At 44.2% G+C, this 19,839-nt stretch overlaps 1 pseudogene; it reads right to left on the bottom strand.

Moving 5' to 3' along the window:
* The window catches only part of LOC115462068, a 199,128-nt pseudogene that overhangs the window by 83,183 nt on the left and 96,106 nt on the right, over positions 1–19,839 (bottom strand).

The raw sequence follows: 19,839 nt of genomic DNA, 5'->3' as shown, positions 1-19,839 counted from the left end.
AATCAGGGACGCAAACAAACTGGGCAACACAATAATAATGGGGGATTTCAATTACCCGCATATAGACTGGGTTAATGTAACATCTGTACACGCAAGGGACATAGGATTTCTTGATGAAATCAAGGACAGCTTCATGGAACAGCTAGTTCAGGAGCCGACAAGAGAAGGAAAAATACTAGACTTAGTCCTTAGTGGTGCTCATGATCTAGTGCAGGGGGTAACGATACGAGGGCCGCTTGATAACAGTGATCATAATATGATCGGTTTTGATATTGGCATTGAAGGAAGTGAAACTAGGAAATCAAGTACGCTAGCGTTTAACTATAGAAAAGGTGATTACGACAAAATGAGAAAAATGGTGAAAAAAAGACTGAAAGGAGCAGCTCGCAGAGTAAAAAACTTGCATCAGGCGTGGATGCTGTTTAAAAACACCATCCTGGAGGTTCAGGACAAATATATTCCACGTATTAGAAAAAAGGGAAAAAAGACTAAACGTCAGCCGGCGTGGCTAAACAGTAAGATAAAGGAAATCATTAGAGCCAAAAAACAATCCTTCAGAAAGTGGAGAAGAGAACCAACTGAAAGTAACAGGATAGATCATAAGGAATGCCAAGCCAAATGCAAAGCGGAGATAAGGAGGGCAAAAAAGGACTTTGAGAAGAAATTAGTGTTGGAAGCAAAAATACATAGTAAAAATTTTTTTAGATACATTAAAAGCAGGAAACCGGCCAAAGAGTCGGTTGGGCCGCTGGACGAAAATGGTGTTAAAGGGGCGATCAAGGAGGACAAAGCCGTAGCGGAGAAATTAAATGAATTCTTTGCTTCGGTCTTCACCGAGGAGGATTTGGGGGGGACACCGGTGCCGGAAAGAATATTTGAAGCGGGGGAGTCGGAGAAACTAAACAAATTCTCTGTAACCTTGGAGGATGTAATGGGTCAGTTCAGCAAGCTGAAGAGTAGTAAATCACCGGGACCTGATGGTATTCATCCCAGAGTATTAATAGAACTAAAAAATGAACTTGCGGAGCTACTGTTAGAAATATGCAATCTGTCCCTAAAATCGAGTGTAGTACCGGAAGACTGGAGGGTAGCCAATGTTACTCCGATTTTTAAGAAGGGTTCCAGAGGAGATCCGGGAAATTATAGACCGGTGAGTCTGACGTCGGTGCCGGGCAAGATGGTGGAGGCTATTATTAAGAATAAAATTGCAGAGCATATACAAAAACATGGACTGATGAGACAAAGTCAGCACGGATTTAGTGAAGGGAAGTCTTGCCTCACCAATCTAATGCATTTTTTTGAGGGGGTAAGCAAACATGTGGACAATGGGGAGCCGGTTGATATTGTATATCTGGATTTTCAGAAGGCGTTTGACAAAGTGCTGCACGAAAGACTCCTGAAGAAATTGCAGAGTCATGGAATCGGAGGTAGGGTATTATTATGGATTAAGAACTGGTTGAAAGATAGGAAGCAGAGAGTAGGATTGCGTGGCCAGTATTCTCAGTGGAGGAGGGTAGTTAGTGGGGTCCCGCAGGGGTCTGTGCTGGGTCCGTTGCTTTTTAATGTATTTATAAATGACCTAGAGATGGGAATAACTAGTGAGGTAATTAAATTCGCCGATGACACAAAATTATTCAGGGTCGTCAAGTCGCAGGAGGAATGTGAACGATTACAGGAGGACCTTGCGAGACTGGGAGAATGGGCGTGCAAGTGGCAGATGAAGTTCAATGTTGACAAGTGCAAAGTGATGCATGTGGGTAAGAGGAACCCGAATTATAGCTACGTCTTGCAAGGTTCCGCGTTAGGAGTTACGGATCAAGAAAGGGATCTGGGTGTCGTCGTCGATGATACGCTGAAACCTTCTGCTCAGTGTGCTGCTGCGGCTAGGAAAGCGAATAGAATGTTGGGTGTTATTAGGAAGGGTATGGAGTCCAGGTGTGCGGATGTTATAATGCCGTTGTATCGCTCCATGGTGCGACCGCACCTGGAGTATTGTGTTCAGTACTGGTCTCCGTATCTCAAAAAAGATATAGTAGAATTGGAAAAGGTACAGCGAAGGGCGACGAAAATGATAGTGGGGATGGGACGACTTTCCTATGAAGAGAGGCTGAGAAGGCTAGGGCTTTTCAGCTTGGAGAAGAGACGGTTGAGGGGAGATATGATAGAAGTGTATAAAATAATGAGTGGAATGGATCGGGTGGATGTGAAGCGACTGTTCACGCTATCCAAAAATACTAGGACTAGAGGGCATGAGTTGAAGCTACAGTGTGGTAAATTTAAAACGAATCGGAGAAAATTTTTCTTCACCCAACGTGTAATTAGACTCTGGAATTCGTTGCCGGAGAACGTGGTACGGGCGGTTAGCTTGACGGAGTTTAAAAAGGGGTTAGATAGATTCCTAAAGGACAAGTCCATAGACCGCTATTAAATGGACTTGGAAAAATTCCGCATTTTTAGGTATAACTTGTCTGGAATGTTTTTACGTTTGGGGAGCGTGCCAGGTGCCCTTGACCTGGATTGGCCACTGTCGGTGACAGGATGCTGGGCTAGATGGACCTTTGGTCTTTCCCAGTATGGCACTACTTATGTACTTATGTACGTTGGCAGGCAGGGGTCCCCAATCCCTGTCACCTGAAGCATTTCTCCAGCGTTGGTCTCCAGTGCATTGCCTGCCCTGCTCTTCCCCTCACATCGCATGCACGATTGTTTTTGAGGGCCAAAATTCAAGGGCACCAAAAGCTTGCGTCACTGGCCCACAGCAGTGAGAGGGTGTCCTTTGGTCTCAAACAAGTTGGTTCAGGGTGCCACAGCCCCTTGAGCTGGCCCTGCTTGGCTGAAACCAAGATGATGGGAATTTTATGAGTTCTGAAAACATAAATATCCCGGAGGAAGAAAATAAGGACTGACTGTCACCCTGAAAATAAACCATGAAAAATGCTGTCTAATACGGTATGCCCTTTGCTATAGAATCTCACCTCTCTTCAATCTGGTGCTTCCAGTTTTTGTCTTCCTGCCTCCCTTCCCCATGCTACTGCCGGTTTGACAGTTACTCAACCTTCATCTCTCACAATATGGATACCAACAGTCATCCTTCTTTTCCCCCTTTTGCTACTTCTATTAGGGGAGCCTGTCTGTCTCCACATTTGCTTCCATTGAGAGGGAAGAATCGCTTTGCTTCCCCCTCTTCTATCCTTCCCTGCCCCCATCCTGCTGATGCCATGTTGAATCATTCTGCTTCACTCTCTCCTCTTCCTGCTTCCTTCTATTCTGGTGCTCATTCTTCATGCTTATCCCAGCGGGGGCCGCCTTTCCTCCAGCCTATTCCAAGACTATCCTGCCTACTTATCTCCAACTGGCAGCACGGTGTGGCTCGCAAAGAACAAAAACTACAAGCTGCTGGTGGTAGGGAGGTTTAGCATTTTGGAGCAGCTCTGAGAAAGATCAGAGAAAGTGACAGATACAAGGAAGATTACATGATAAAAGATGACAGATGTTAAGATGATGAAGGGAAGGGACAGAAATGCATAGGAAAATATTGGGGAAAGAACAAGAGAAAGAGAGGGAAAGAAAGGTAAAAAAAAAAGGCAGAGATGTTAATGAAAAGCGAAAAGTAGAAATAAGGGAAATAGAGTAAACATATTATCCTTATAATAAAGGTTAGAAGCAGGGGCTGTGATTATAACACCTCATTCTAACAGTGCCTGGTCCAGAGGAGGTGTCTTTCTTGAAGAAAATGTTTGCATTAATCCAAGCTACATCACCTGCTTCATCCAGTTCCTCACATGTGCCTGTGGTGGTCAGATTTCCTCTTTCCTCAAATTCCTGAGGCTCAGTCTTGAATCTCTCTTCCTCAAATCGGATTACAATGCCAGGCTTGACATTATGGGAGCCTGTTACAGTAAAAAGATAGTATAATGAGTGGAGGAGTGGCCTAGTGGTTAGGGTGGTGGACTTTGGTCCTGGGGAACTGAGGAACTGAGTTTGATTCCCACTTCAGGCACAGGCAGCTCCTTGTGACTCTGGGCAAGTCACTTAACCCTCCATTGCCCCATGTAAGCCGCATTGAGCCTGCCATGAGTGGGAAAGCGCGGGGTACAAATGTAACAAAAATAAATAAAAATAAAATAATATGTTTAGAAAAGTTACCCCAGCCTCCACTGTAAGTGCTCAGAACTATGCGGTTTTCCTAGGATCTGCCACCATTACAGAGCCAAAGAGAGAGGGTGCTACGGTACTGACAGAAATCTAATCTAGAAATACTCTGATCATTTTAATATGGAGGCAGCAACTTCTTTCCTCAAGTGCTACAAACAGTTCTGTTGTGGATACTGTTACTGCATAATCATAGTAGATGACGGCAGAAAAAGACCTGCACGGTCCATCCAGTCTGCCCAACAAGATAACTCATATGTGCTAATTTTTGTGTATACCCTACTTTGATTTGTACCTGTGTTCTTCAGGGCACAGACCGTATAAGTCTGCTCTATCCCTGCCTCCCACCACCGGCTCTGGCACAGACAGTATAAGTCTGCCCAGCACTATCCCCGCCCCCCAACCACCAGCCCCCATAGCCTAGAATGGCTGGCAGAGCCGGTGGTTGGGAGGCGGGGCTAGTGCTGGGCAGACTTATACGGTCTGTGCCAGGGCTGGTGGGTGGGAGGCGGGGATAGTGCTGGGCAGACTTATATGGTCTGTGCCAGAGCCGGTGGTGGGAGGCGGGGCTGGTGGTTGGGAGGCGGGGATAGTGCTGGGCGGACTTACATGGTCTGTGCCCTGGAGGGGACAGGTACGGGTCAGGGTAGGGTATACACAGGGCACATGTGGGTTTGTCTTGTTGGGCAGACTGGATGGACCGTGCAGGTCTTTTTCTGTCGTCATCTACTATGTTACTATCCAGCTTATAATCGAAAGTGATCGCCGGCCATCTTCCGACACAAATTGGGAGATGGCCGCAGATTTCTTAAAAGCGGCAAAATCGATATAATCGAAAGCGGCATTTTTGACAGCATCGCCGCTTTCCCGTTGCTTTGCCGGCGAAAGTTCAAGGGGCGTGTCGGTAGATTAGCGAAGGCGGGACATGGGCGGGCATGGGCGTGGCTACCAGATGGCCGGCTTTCGCCGATAATGAAAAAAAAGAAGTGGCGTTAAGCAGTATTTCGCCGGCTTTACTTGGTCCTTTTATTTTCACGACCAAGCCTAAAAAAGGTGCCCCAACTGACCAGATGACCACTGGAGGGAATGGGGGATGACCTCCCCATACTCCCCCAGTGGTCACCAATCCCCTTCCAAACTAAAAAAATAAAACTAAAAACCTTTTTTGCCAGCCTGTATGCCAGCCTCAAATGCCGTACCCACCTCCATGACAGCAGAATGTGTTGTATCCTCCGACAGCCTTTCCCTGGTTGTGATGTGGCTCTCGGGTGAGTGTGACACCTTTTCTGTTAGCCTCCCCAAGCCTCTTATACCGGGCGCCTATGATTTTACGATGTAACAAAGTATTGCCCTTTATCAGCTGTACTGAAGTTTCTTTCGTTTTATTCACTTCTATATTCACAGAGTCTATTTTTTCATTAACTTCAGTTTTCATCATTGCAAATGCTGTGAACAAGTTTTGAACAGTACTCACAAGCGTTTCTAATTGGCCTGTGGAGTTCGTCACGGTCCGATCCAGGTGCAGGAGTTTATCCCAAATAGACTCCAGTGTTACCGCCACATTTACAGCCTTAGTGTTACCACCACATTTACGGCCTTAGCTGTTTCTGGTCCCGTCGAGAGAACCAAAGTTCTCCGAACCTCAGCCGGATCATCGACCTTGGGCCCCCGACGCAGTATACCTCCGTCCTCTTCATAAGCAGAAGTTCCACCCCGCTGGTCGAGTTCGGCTGGATGCAGCGATGGGAACAACATCGGAGGGGACAATGTTGTGTCCAGTCCCAGGGTCTCAGCTTCTCCTTGAGACAGAAACACAGCGGGAGTCTCTCCGACTTGAGGTACGGTGGAATGCCTCGTTGTGAACCTTTCTATGCTTTGCTGCGTGGGCGATGGAGTTCTGGTCGACGGAGTACCGACCTTCACGGAGCCTTTCCTTTTCATATGGGGCATAGTTTTTTGAGGAAAAAAAGGAAGAATATTCACTGGATACGCAGCAAGCTTAGACAGAATGTTCACGAGGAGCTCAGAGTGCCGCCATCTTGGTTCGCCCCCCGCCACCCCTTCCGTTTATAATTTTTATTTTATAGGTTGCAGAAGAGTGTATGTGTATGTGTCTCTCTCCCCTCCATCAGGCCCCCCCATCCCCCATTTTTCTGGGCTAAGAAGACTGCCCATTGATTGTATTGTTGCCCCCCCCCCCCCCGGGACCTGGGCTCCCCCCTGTTTTCCTGCTGCATGGGCTAGGAAGACTGTCCATCTGCCTTCTGTACCCCCCCCCCCCCCCGAGATATTTTAGCCAAAACAGCCAGTGCTGCGGAGGTGGAACCCTTCCAATTTCCATCCCCGGCCCACACACAGAGTCAGCCAGCACAGACAGAGCACAGCGCGGTCTCTTACCCCACCGCAGTCAGAGAAGAAGAGCTAAGCTCACACAGCCAAAGCCGAGGTCGAGGCTCCAAGCGCTGAACAGCTGGGCTGCAGACACCGCGGGCCATGCCTGAGAAGGACCCCTGGCCCTGGCCCTGGCCCCGCCCCCACAGTGCTGCTTGGAGAAGTGGAGATGAGAATTTCGTCAAGAAAGCTCTCTGAGTACGGGTTGTCCATGCACACAGCAGCAGCCAGTTAGTCAGCCAGCTCCTTTCCTTGTGGTAAGATCGTTTGTTTGGTGTGCGGGTGGCTCAGAAGTCAGGCTTATCGTTTCTTCAGTTATCAGCACTGCAGCAGTCTGTTCTCAGTCTCGGTGGTGTTAGTGTTAAGGCAGATGTTCAACTGGCAGGCAACGACAACGATCTGGTGCATCCTGTTGTGGCACCGCGTGCAAGTGGGAAGGCAACAGTACATGCGCATAGGCGCCTTTTTTTTGAAAAATCCATTTGGAGGAGCGACCGCTCCCCCTGCGCCCGCCCCCAGCTAAGCCACTTCATAAGGCCTTCCTGGCCTTTCAGCTGGGGATACTGGCTGTGGGCCCCAATTTAATGCTTAAGTTTCCTTGCATTAGGCACCTGGTATAAGAGGCTTGGGGAGGCTAAGCCTCCCCAGCCAATCCGCCCTTTTACTAAAACACGTTAAGCTTCTACCGACCACCGCAGTTCCAATGAATAACCCTCACAGTCACGATGTTCAAAGCTCCTTCCTTGGACACAAAACAGCTACCTCCTACAGGAAATGACTTCTTGACTGACAGACGCGGGCTCACTCGTCCCCCCCCCCCTTCCAGACCTCTGTGAGCAGTGCACAAGCGTTCCAGTATCAAGTCCTGCATCTACTGGGCTCAGGGCTTGCGTCGGTTCTGAGTGTGTTTTTGCACAAATTTGTGCATAGTGTTTTGCAGTTGAGCGATTGTGATTAGTATATGCTTTGAGCAACCACTTTATTCTTTGACATATGATACATAGCTAATATCTAAATTTAATAAAAGGTATTTATTTATTTTTCTGTGTGTTATCAGACAATTATGGATTTAAGCTCCACCCCTGGCCCCACCCCTAACCCCGCCCCCTTTAGCCTCCCCAAACAGTTGGGCCACCAACCTCCTATGCGTAAAATGGAACAATTTGAGAACTATAACCGAAGGTTAAATCTCCGACTATTGAATTTTCCTCGAACGTCTCCTCTGGAGATATTCAAACGATACCTAATTGAGAATTTAAAGTTTTCCCCAGAAACTATACCACCTTTAAATAAGATATATTATTTGCCTAATAAGAGAGATAAAGAGGATTTACAGAATTTAACACAAGCTCAAGGAGAACTGAATATTTCAGATATTTTCAAAACATCTTTAACATCAGTAACCGAGAGACAAATTTACTTGTTTCATTTATTTTTGAACAAGACCAAGAAGCTGTGAGAAGACTGGCTTTAAAAAACCTACAAACATTATTTTATGGAGGAAAAATATAGGTTTTCCCTGATGTTACTAAGCCAATGCTGGAGAGAAGAAAAGCTTTCCTAGCGTTAAGAACTGAGACAATTTCCTTAGGAGCATCATTTAATTTAAATTACCCCTGTAAATGTAATATTAAATATTTGGGAACAAAATATGTTTTCTTTTTACCAGAGCATTTAAGACAGTTTATTGATCAAAAAAAAAACGATGAGACTTGCGGGACTCACACGATCATGATCTATGGTTAGAGGAATATTAAGAATATAATGGTGGATAAAAGTGTTAGGCCTTTTCTTTATGTTTATAAATATTTCTATTTAAATCTCACCTACTGAGTTAATAATGGGATCCTCCCCCTATTATCTGTGGTCTAATACAAGATGAAAAATTATTACTTTGACCTGATTTCCTAAAATTATGCTTGTCTGATATTTCCTGTTCAAGTTGTAATGCTTGTAAAGAATATAAATTCATAAATTAAAAAAAAACAAAAAACGGAAGGGGTGGGGATGCACACACAAAGCCTTCTTTTGCAGCCCATAAAATAAAAAAGGAGGCGGGGTGGACTGGAGAGAGAAGCACACACACACTCACAGTCTTCTTTTTTCCTGCCATAAATTAAAAAAATAAAATAAAGGGGAGAGGGAGTGGGGAGGTACACAGCCTTTTTTTTTCAGCCTATTAAAAAAAAAAAGAAAGGGGAGGGTTTGGGGAGGCACACACACATAACTCTTTTTTTTCAGCTCATAAAATACATTAAAAAGGGGCACATGCTGGAAATAAAATACACTGTGTGGTTAGGGGTGGGGGCAGAGCAAGATGGCCAAGACAAGAGAGGTCATCAAGGGAAGCAAGAGTGAGATTTCAGAGGGGGGAGGGAAGCAAGGGAGACCCAGAGAGGGGGCGGCAGGGAAGCAAGGGGAGATGTCGGACAAGGAGGCTGAAGAAAACAGGAGATGGGGTGTTCCTATCTAATCCATTATACAGACTTTAGCTCACCCAATACAATAGCAAATGCTAAAGCAATAGCAAAAGTTTATTAAAAATAAATGCGTAGTCTAAAGCTGTTCTAGTTGGATAGCAGTGCCTTAAAAGATGGAGGACAAAAGATTTTGTTTTCTTATTTGATAGCTTTTTAATTTATGTTGAAAGCTTCCCTTATCTAGTCTAGATATAAATATCATGAAATAAAAATTGAACATCACTAAAACAGGTTAAAAATTATTATAGCTGGTAGAAACAGCAGTTATAATCTCTGTATTTTGTGCTCATTTTTCTACACTGTTCTATACAATACAGATGGCAAACTGTCAGTGAGAATATCCTGTTTCTTGATCTTAACTGTTCATCTTCTGGTGCTGTGATCTGCCTTTGGGAAACCTGGTGTTATAAAGGGGAAAGGGAAGGGAAATGGGACTTGATATATCACCTTTCTGAGGTTTTTGCAACTACATTCAAAGCGGTTTACATATATTCAGGTACATATTTTGTACCAGGGGCAATGGAGGGTTAAGTGACTTGCCCAGAGTCACAAGGAGATGCAGTGGGAATCAAACTCAGTTCCCCAGGATCAAAGTCCACTGCACTAACCACTAGGCTCCTCATGGAAGTAAAATTAAACTCTTCTTTTCGTTGGGGCACATGGAATCACATCTGCATCTGATGTCTGTTCTGGTGGCCCTTTACTAGGTGAAAACATTTCTGCATGAATATCAGGGGGTGAGGGAGGGGGAGTCCCTATAGCCAACCCCTCCAAATGACACAATGATTTAAAATGTAGAACAAATTAGTACTCTAACCAATGAAACCAATACTTCCTCTGTGTACATCCATATGCTACACAAGCAAGCATGTTTAATATAAGTGAGATTAAATAAAAATGCTACCAACAATAAAGAACAACAAGGATGTAGTAGCTCATAGGTTTGCTTGCTTTATTTTGAGTGTACTAGATGACGGCTGTGCAGGGAAGGAGGCAACATAGACTAACTTAATTGGTTTCAACTTTTTTGATGTCATCCTGCTTCCTGTTTTATTCAACCTTCTTGATGCTTCACACAGTATCTAATCAATATAATGAAAAAATCCCGACAGGAGAGACAAAACAATGTCCAAGTTATAGGTGGCTTGAAACAAGAGAGTATCACATGATGTATAGAGCTGAAAAGTGAGCTGTTTTACAGCGGCAAGACTCACTGAAAATATGCTTGGCTGTGTATACAGCCTATACTGAACTCACTTCAAGCAACACACATAATGGGGAAAAGGAAATGGGACTTGATATACCGCCTTTCTGTGGTATTTTGCAACTACATTCAAAGTGGTTTACATATATACAGGTACTTATTTTTGTACCTGGGGCAATGGAGGGTTAAGTGACTTGCCCACAGTCACAAGCAGCTGCAGTGGGAATCGACCCTAGTTCCCCAGGATCAAAGTCCGCTGCACTAACCACTAGGCTACCTATTTATGTTCTACCCTCCAGCTAGTAGTCTGGTGGAGATATTAGTTCCAACACATCCGATTTTTGTTGTGTTTATGACTACTTTTGAACTCACACAGTATCTGGCAGTGGAGGGAATTTTGTGTTGCTGTTATTGAGGGAAAGGATATCCATGCATTCTATCACAATTGTACCAAGGATAGTGAAAAGAAAACTAGGCAAAAGGAAAAATGGGAGGTGAGAGCAAGGCAATCAAAATACTCACAGATGGGCATAACTCTCAGTAAAGAGCATACATCCTTTGAATATTTAGCTCATAATTGGTACTTTATGCTGGGTTTTCTGCATTTATTTGAGTTCAACTTTGTTTATTCAACTTCAGTTTTTCTCTCTGTTTTTTTTTAGGAGGCATAATACAAAACTTGTAAGTTGATTTAAAGTGTCTTGTTTCAGTAAAAAGATTTCAACTTACATATATTTGCTTTGTATTTATTAACCTGTATTTCTGTGCATTCAAATTCAGTACTGTACCAGCACTGTCACTAAATTCACCTCAGCATTTTTTCTGCCTGTAGTATGAAATTCCACTTCACAGTACACAAATGCCAACATCTTGCCATGCTAATATAGGCTGCAAGTGTAAAAAAAAAAATGTCTATGTTTGTATTTGTGTTTGCACTTGGCTGCCACTTGGCAGTACAGTGTAAAAGGTCAGAGAAGTTCCTGTTTGGTTGTTTCCTTTATAGGAGAGTGAGAGCCTAGGTACATTCCCCTTGGCAGATGTGCTAATCCCAATGAGATGCAGCCACCAGTGTCCCCTAGGCTTGGGGTGCATTAGCGGTGCCTTGTTTTTTCCAAGAACATCTAGTGTACCTTCTCTGCTGTGGGATGCTATTGCCTGCCTATCTTCTGGCGCCTATTTTACAAAAGTCTGCTCCCCCAGATGTCAGAACCTAGCTATGCCTCTAGCTTTATGTCTTATCTGTGTCTCTCTTGAAAGATCAGGAAATACTCAAACTTTTGAACCCAAAAACTGTGTGTCCAAAGGAGAAATTAGATCTTACCTGCTAATTTGCTTTCCTTTAGTCCCTCCGGACCTGGTAGGTGAGCACAACCCATCAGTCCAATCCTGGTCCGGTCCGGAGGGACGCTAAGGAATATCTAATAGAAAGTTTCAGAACTGCACTGCGATCCGGCTCCAGAGCAAAGGATACCACCATAGCAGTTCTCTGTGTAATTACTTTCAATGAGGATTCCAAAAGGAATGTAAGATGAAATTATGCCCATCTTGACCTCAAGGGGCCTCACCAACAGATCTCCCCAAGACCAGTATATACTGGGCTCGTGTGATAGGGGGCAATGAATCACCAAATATCCCTAGAACCTCGATTAAATATTTCTTAACCATATCTAAGGAGCAATAAGAGGAGACCTGGGAAAATTGAGCAGTCTCAAGTTATGTCTCCTAATTTGGTTTTCTAGGTATTCCAATTGACAATGAGTAAAATTCTTATCTTTAACTGAGGCTAAACCCAAAGATTCCAGGGTTGGAACTCTTTGTAGATGGTATGTTTTTATGTACACTGTTTGTAAAGTTACACATAGATCCCATACATTTTGTGTGATGTGTTTTATATAATATTTTATCCTTGTACGTTTTTAAATTTCTTTTTTGTTTGGTCATTTTTAGTATTGTAATTCCTGATGCAGCCCATGCATGGGAGAAACATGGACCACGTCGGGTATCTATAAATATAAAAGGCAACCCCAACGTTCTATGAAGCCTCCAGCCGGAAGTGTGAAGCGCCAGAGATATCCGGTTTCCCCATGAGTGAAGGAAAACAGCACAGCACGAAATCCCTCTCTCTGTAACAGTGAAGGACTCAGAGGGGGGAGGGGAGAGAGACGCCCTCACTCTCTCGGTAATACAAACACAGCACAGCAGGAAACGTAACACTGAAGGACTGGACTCGGAGGGGGGGAGGGGGAGGGAGAGAGGGCAGAGGGCAGGGACACTCCCACATGCACACTCTGAAGAAAACCTTGCTAGCCCCCCCGTTTCATTTGCATCAGAAACGGGGCTTTTTTACTAGTTTTTAAATAAAGGCCTCATTTCATACGTTGGGTTCAGTCTGTCAGCATTCTTGTACATTGGATAATAAACATGTTTTGATCACTTTGAAGACTGTGTTTAGCTACTTCCACGCATAGTAGCAAAACATGTTCAAACTACCGTGGACATCTGCTTATTGAGATTTAAATCTGAGTCCAAAAAGATGCTCAAACTTTGTACAAACGTAATCACCTTCAAAGAGATGTCCATTATTGTAAATTTATTCTATGGAACTTCAGCCCTTCATGAAAACCAAATCCATTAAAAAGGTAATTGTATAAACTGGTGCTTAGACCTACACACCACCTGGAGTAGCCTAGTGGTTAGTGCAGTGGACTTTGATCCTGGGGAACTGTGTTCGATTTCCACTGCAGCTCCTTGTTTCTCTGGGCAAATCACTTCACTCTCCATTGCCCCAGGTACAAATAAGTACCTGTATATACTATGTAAACCGCTTTGAATGAAGTTGCAACCCTCCCCCCCCCCCCCCCCCCCCCCCCCACAGAAAGGCAGTATATCAGGTCCCATTCCAATTCCCCATTCCCATGTACATCAGAGGTGCTATTCTATAAGACATAACTGAAAGAGGGTGTATGCTTGGGAATGGCATGGGTGGGCCATGGGTATCAACAAGTAACATTCATAACTTACAGAAATACTATCAGTTACATGCATCACTTGGCGCACTCAGGCTCAGCCATTTCCCTCTGTCACTGACATGGTATAAGCAGTAGCACCTAAAATAAGGCACGTCGAGGCCAACTTATAATGTTCTATTACAGAATCTTGGCATCCAAATGCTGTTATAGAATTGGAGCTCAGCTTGCAGTATTGTGGTGCCTATAAATCGGTTCCTCATTTAAGAATTGCCCCTTCTTTTCAGTATTTAATCTGAATTTGTTATTATTCAACCCCTCTATACACTCACTGATGTCTCAAAATTTATCCTACAAACCAGGGTCAGTGTGTATCAAATTCTGGATATCATCAGCATACAAGTGACACCCAAATCCAATTTCTGTATAAACAACACTTAGAAAATCATTAAATAACAGAAGGGAAACCACTGATCCCTGAGCGAGATGACATTTCAGTGGAGATGGAGTGGGGAAAAGGACCATTAATTCAGTCTCTGACTGTCTTACACTTGCTGACAATGTCACTTCACACTGCTCATAACTGCTTTTAGCTCCTAAGAAATATAATCCTTGATAATTTGGGATTAGCGTTTGGATGCTATATAATTGTTGAATAATTGCTTACCTGCATAAAATAATAGTTGAAAAAACTATTTTGCCTGCACAGAAAAATTTGCTTAAAAAACTGAATTAAAGAACAATATGAAGTTCATTGGACAGGAAGGAAGTTTTTGACCTGTGATTGAATTGTCGCTGAAGACCATTTTTTCCTTAACCCGATACTAACAGGGTTGGTATAAGATTCTTGTGAAGTCTGAAGTCTTTTCCTCCAAGATAATATAAGGTATGGATCTGTCACGTCTGCTTTGAGTTGTACGGATATTTTATACAACATCCTTCCTCAGTCTTATGCCTCTTTTGAAACAGATCCTCCTTCCTTTGAGTTCCCTCACCTTTTACTAGTCCCTGCCCAAATATACCTCATGGCTGTATTCAGTCTTGTTTGTTTTTTTTACCTCTTCTTGTACATGGGCAGTTGATCATTTCTTATTATCGAGGATAACATTGGGACGTTCCCTTTAATAATTTCATTTTATAATCTTTTTTAAGTGGTATCTTGAGCTCCTCATACTCTTGAACACATACTAAAAGTCTGTGTAAGTTCTTATTAACTTTAATGCAGACTTAAAGTAAATTAACAAACAAACATATTAATGAGCTGCACTGCATGGAAAATCGTACAAATCAGTCTATTAATACTGCTAAGTATCCTACTGAACATATTATATGAGACTTCATGGCTTTGGGTCAGAGTGAAGCACCTAGGTGCAGGTGCACAGGCGGTGTTCTCATCTATCCTCCCTGTCGAAGGTAAAGGCCAAATGAGAGAAGCTCGCATCCTGGAGATAAATGCGTGGCTGTGTGGATGGTGCTGACGAGAGTGCTTTGGTTTCGTAGCCCATGAGTTGATTTTCCAAGAGCTACTGAGAAGTGATGGTGTCCATCTGACAAGGAAGGGATGGAGTGTCTTCAGCAACAGACTGGCTAAAGTACTAAAGAGGGCTTTAAACTAAAACTGATGGGGATGGGTAAAAAAGGCCAAAAAGCCATAAATAACCCCAAGGAAGGTAGGACATCAAATGCCCCTATAGAAGAGGGGAAAAAAAAGAGTACGATCTGGAGAGCCTTGTATACTAATGTCCGTAGTATGGGAAACAAACTTCTAGATCAGTGATGGCGAACCTATGGCACGTGTGCCAGAGAGGGCAAACAGAGCCCTCTCTGTTGGCACGCGCGCCGTCACTTCAGCCAGTTCCAGCCCCCCTCCGAATAAAAGTCATACCTGGTCGGAGTTAAGGCGATGTCGGCAGCGGCAGTGAAAAGCGCTGGCTCGACGCGCCTTCAGCCTTCCCTTCTGTCTCTTGAGCTCTGGTCCCGCCCTCATTTCCTGTTTCCGCAAGGGCAGGACCAAAGCTTGAGAGACAGAAGGGAAGGCTGAAGGCATGCCGAGCCAGTACGCTTTTCACTGTCGCTGCCGACGCCGCCTTAACTCCGACCAGGTATGACTTTTATTCGGAGGGGGGCCCTGGTGCTCGGAGGGAGGGCGGGCGACCTGGTGCTCGGGCGGCCTGGTGCTGGGTGGGAGGGAGGGAGTGATGCCTGATGCCGGGAGGGAGGGACGGATGCCTGGTGCTGGGTGGGAGGAATGCCTGATGCTGGAAGGGAGGGAGGGAGGTATGGATGCCTTGTGCTGGGTGGGATGCCTGCTGCTGGGTGGGTGGGAGGCCTGGTGCTGGGTGGGAGGCCTGGTGCTTGGTGCTGGGTGGGAGGGAGTGATGCCTGATGCTGGGAGGGAGGAATGCCTGATGCTTGGTGGGATGCCTGGTGCTGGATGGGTGGGAGGCCTGGTGCTTGGTGGTGGGAGGCCTGCCTGGTGCTGGGAGGGAGGGGAGAGGAGGGTGGCTGGACATGGGTGGATGGAGGGGAGGGCAGGGGGGAGAGGAGGGCAAGAAATGAAGAAGAAAGGAGAAAAGTAAAGAAATAAATGGAAAAGAAGCCCTGGAAATGGAGTTAAGAGAACAGAGAGAGAGCAGCAGAATCAGAGACTAGGACCAATATGGATAGAAAAACAAAATCACCAGACAACAAAGGTAGAAAAAATCATTTTATTTTCATTTTAGTGTTTGGAATATGTCCAATTTGAGAATTTACATCTGCTGTCTTATTTTGCACTGGGTATACTGGAGCTGTAACAGCTTACAGAAATGATTTATAATGAAAAAAAATCATGTTATTTTTTTCTCCTATACTAGTATAATAGTTTCAATGATGTCTGTTTATATGCGCCATGGCTGGTGTAAGGGGTGTGGCTATCATAGGGGTGGAGTCATATGTGGTGACCCCGCCCATAATGAGTACCGGCACCTGGGATAAATAATTAGATTTTGGGTTGCTGTTTGGGCACTCGGTCTCTGAAAGCTTCGCCATCACTGTTCTAGATCTAGAGGCTACAATGATGGAAGCAGACTTGGATTTAGTGGCAGTCACGGAGACGTAGTTCACAGAGAACCATGACTGGGATATTGCTATACCTGGCTATAATCTATTCAGGAAGGACAGGGTAGGAAAAAAGGGTGGAGGAGTGGCATTATATGCTAAGAATGATATTAAAGTGACAGAACTGCAGGACACGTGGGGTACGGAAGAAGCGCTGTGGGTTAAACTGGAAAGAGGGAAGGGGAAATGTATCTATATCAGAGTAATATACAGGTCACCTTCACAGTCAGAAGAAATGGACAGAGACTTAATTGAAGACATCCACAAGATAGCTAGGAAAGGGGAAGTACTACTGATAGGTGACTTCAATATGCCAGATGTTGACTTGAGTGTCCCTGCTGCGGGGTCATCTAGAAGCAAAGAGATATTGGATTCCCTATAGGAAGAATTGTTTCAGCAGTGGGTAAAGGAATCGACAAGGGATGGAGCTATTCTGGATCTGGTACTTGCGAATGAAGAGAATGTTTCTGACATCAAGGTGGGAGACCATCTGGCATCTAGTGATCATCAAATGGTGTGGTTCAATATTAAAAGAGGGGAGACAGCTCATTCGAGATCGAAGGTCCTGGATTTCAAAAGAACTATTTTTGCTGAGATGGGGGAATTTCTCAACGAACAGTTAGTAGGATGGGAACAGCTAAAGGATGTAGAACAGCAATGGACAAGACTGAAAGGAGCTATATTAAAGGCAACTAACCTTTTATGTTAGAAAATTACATAAAAGAGGAAAAGAAGGCCGCTCTGGTATTCGAACGTAGTAGCTGAAAAGATAAGGGTAAGGAGGTTAGTCTTACATTTTATAAGACGACTCAGAAAGAAGGAGATAGGCGAGAATATCTGTATAGGCGAAGAGAAGCTGGAAAAGCTGTCAGGAAAGCAAAGAGGCAAACGGAAGAAAAGATAGCTAATACAGTAAAATTGGGGGATAAGACCTTTTTCAGATATGTAAGTGACAGGAGGAAGTGCCATAATAGCATTGTGAGGCTCAAAGCTGAGGGACAGAAATATGTGGAAGATGATAAGGATATAAGTACATAAGTAATGCCATACTGGGAAAAGACCAAGGGTCCATCGAGCCCAGCATCCTGTCCACAACAGCGGCCAATCCAGGCCAAGGGCACCTGGCAAGCTTCCCAAATGTACAACATTCTATACATGTTATTCCTGGGATTTTGGATTTTTCCGTTTAGTAGCAGTTTATGGACTTGTCCTTTAGGAAACCGTCCAACCCCTTTTTAAACTCTGCTAAGCTAACCGCCTTCATCACATTTTCCGGCAATGAATTCCAGAGTTTAATTACACGTTGGGTGAAGAAAAATTTTCTCCGATTTGTTTTAAATTTACTACACTGTAGTTTAATCGCATGCCCCCTAGTCCTAGTATTTTTGGAAAGCGTGAACAGACGCTTCACATCCACCTGTTCCACTCCACTCATTATTTTATATACCTCTATCATGTCTCCCCTCAGCCGTCTCTTCTCCAAGCTGAATAGCCCTAGCCTCCTTAGTCTTTCTTCATAGGGAAGTCGTCCCATCCCCGCTATCATTTTAGTCGCCCTTCGCTGCACCTTTTCCAATTCTACTATATCTTTCTTGAGATGCGGCGACCAGAATTGAACACAATACTCAAGGTGCGGTCGCACCATGGAGCGATACAACGGCATTATAACATCCTCACACCTGTTTTCCATACCTTTCCTAATAATACCCAACATTCTATTCGCTTTCCTAGCCGCAGCAGCACACTGAGCAGAAGGTTTCAGTGTGTTATCGACGACGACACCCAGATCCCTTTCTTGGTCCGTAACTCCTAACGTGGAACCTTGCATGACGTAGCTATAATTTGGGTTCTTTTTTCCCACATGCATTACCTTGCACTTGCTGAACTGCTTAACAATTATTTCTGCTCTGTATTCATGGATGAAAGGCCAGGGGTGGGACTGCAGAAAACAAATGCTAAAGGGGGTGGATGTATGGTAGACCAAGACCCGTTTATAGAGGACTGTGTTCGTGAGGAGCTAGCTAAATTAAAAGTAGACAGAGCGACTGGGCCTGATGGGATACACCCGAGGATGCTCAAGGAACTCTGAGAGATTCTGGTGGCTCCGCTGACTGACCTCTTCAATGCTTTCTTAGAGACTGGTATGGTCCTGGAGGACTGGAGACGAATGTGGTTCCTTTGCACAAGAGTCGAAGTAAGGAGGAGGTTGGGAATTACAGACCTGTCAGTCTGACCTTGGTGGTGAGTAAGCTAATGGAAATGCTACTAAAGCGGAGTATTGCGAGATTTCTGAAACTGAATGGAATGCAGGACCCGAGGCAGGATGGCTTCACTAGTGGCAGATCGTGTCAGATGAATCTGACTGACTTCTTCGACTGGGTGACCAAACAGTTGGACATGGGAGGGGCTCTAGATGTGGTATTCTTAGATTTCAGCAAAGCCCTTGACACAGTTCTGCACAGGCGACTAATAAATAAATAGAGTAACTGATTGGGTTAAAAATTGGTTGAATGGAAGGAGACAGAGGGTAGTGGTAAATGGAACTTGCTCTGAAGAAAGGGATGTTGTCAGTGGAGTACCGCAGGGATCGGTCCTTGGGCCGGCTCTTTTTAACGTTTTTGTGAGCAATGTTGCGGAAGGGCTGTCTGGTAAGGTTTGTCTCTTTGCGGATGATACTCTGCAACAAAGTGGACACCCTGGAAGGTGTGAATGACATGAGGAAGGACCTAGCGAAGCTGGAGGAACAGACCGATATTTGGCAACTAAGATTTAATGCTAAAAAATACAGGGTCATGCACTTGGATCACAAGAATCCGAGGGAACAGTAATGTATTATTTATCTATTTATTACATTTGTACCCCGCGCTTTCCCACATACAGCAGGCTCAATGCGGCTTACATAGTAAAAAAAAAAAAAGCATTACAAAGAACATGTAAGAGGAATATTATAAACTGTGATAAGCATAGCTGCTTACATAGTAAAAAGCATTACAAAGGGCATGTAGGAAGAATATTATAAACTGTGATAAACACAGAGCAACAATGCCCAAGAATATATGAATTGGAATAGGGAAGCTATACAAGGATAGGATAGGAAAGGTAAAATGGAAGGAGATTGGGAGGGATATGGTAAAAAGGATGGAGAGGAAAAGATTGGAGATTGAGTATAAGGGAATTTGAAAATAAGGTGAGAGGTATAATTGGTGTCAGAGTCAGTGTCATCGTCAGAGCAGGAGTATTTTAGGTGGGCTGGTAGAATTAAGTTGGTCCATTAGGGTAAGCTTGCTTGAAAAAATGGGTCTTTAACATTTTCCTGAATGGTAAATAGTTGTTAATTGCTTGGATGGGTCTTGGTAGAGCATTCCAAAGTTGACTACCCAAAAAGGAGAAACTTGATGCATAGTAGGTTTTGTATTTGATACCTTTGCAATTGGGAAGGTGTAAATTGAGATATGTTCGTGATGACATTGATCTGTTTCTGATAGGAAGGTCTATCAAGTTGTTCATATAGTTAGGGGATTCTCCTGATATGATCTTATGGATCATT

This window comes from Microcaecilia unicolor, chromosome 2, assembly GCF_901765095.1.
Source record: "Microcaecilia unicolor chromosome 2, aMicUni1.1, whole genome shotgun sequence".
Lineage (NCBI taxonomy): Eukaryota > Metazoa > Chordata > Amphibia > Gymnophiona > Siphonopidae > Microcaecilia > Microcaecilia unicolor.
The sequence above is the reverse complement of the archived record's forward strand: the minus strand, read 5'-3'. Positions and strand labels throughout refer to the sequence as shown.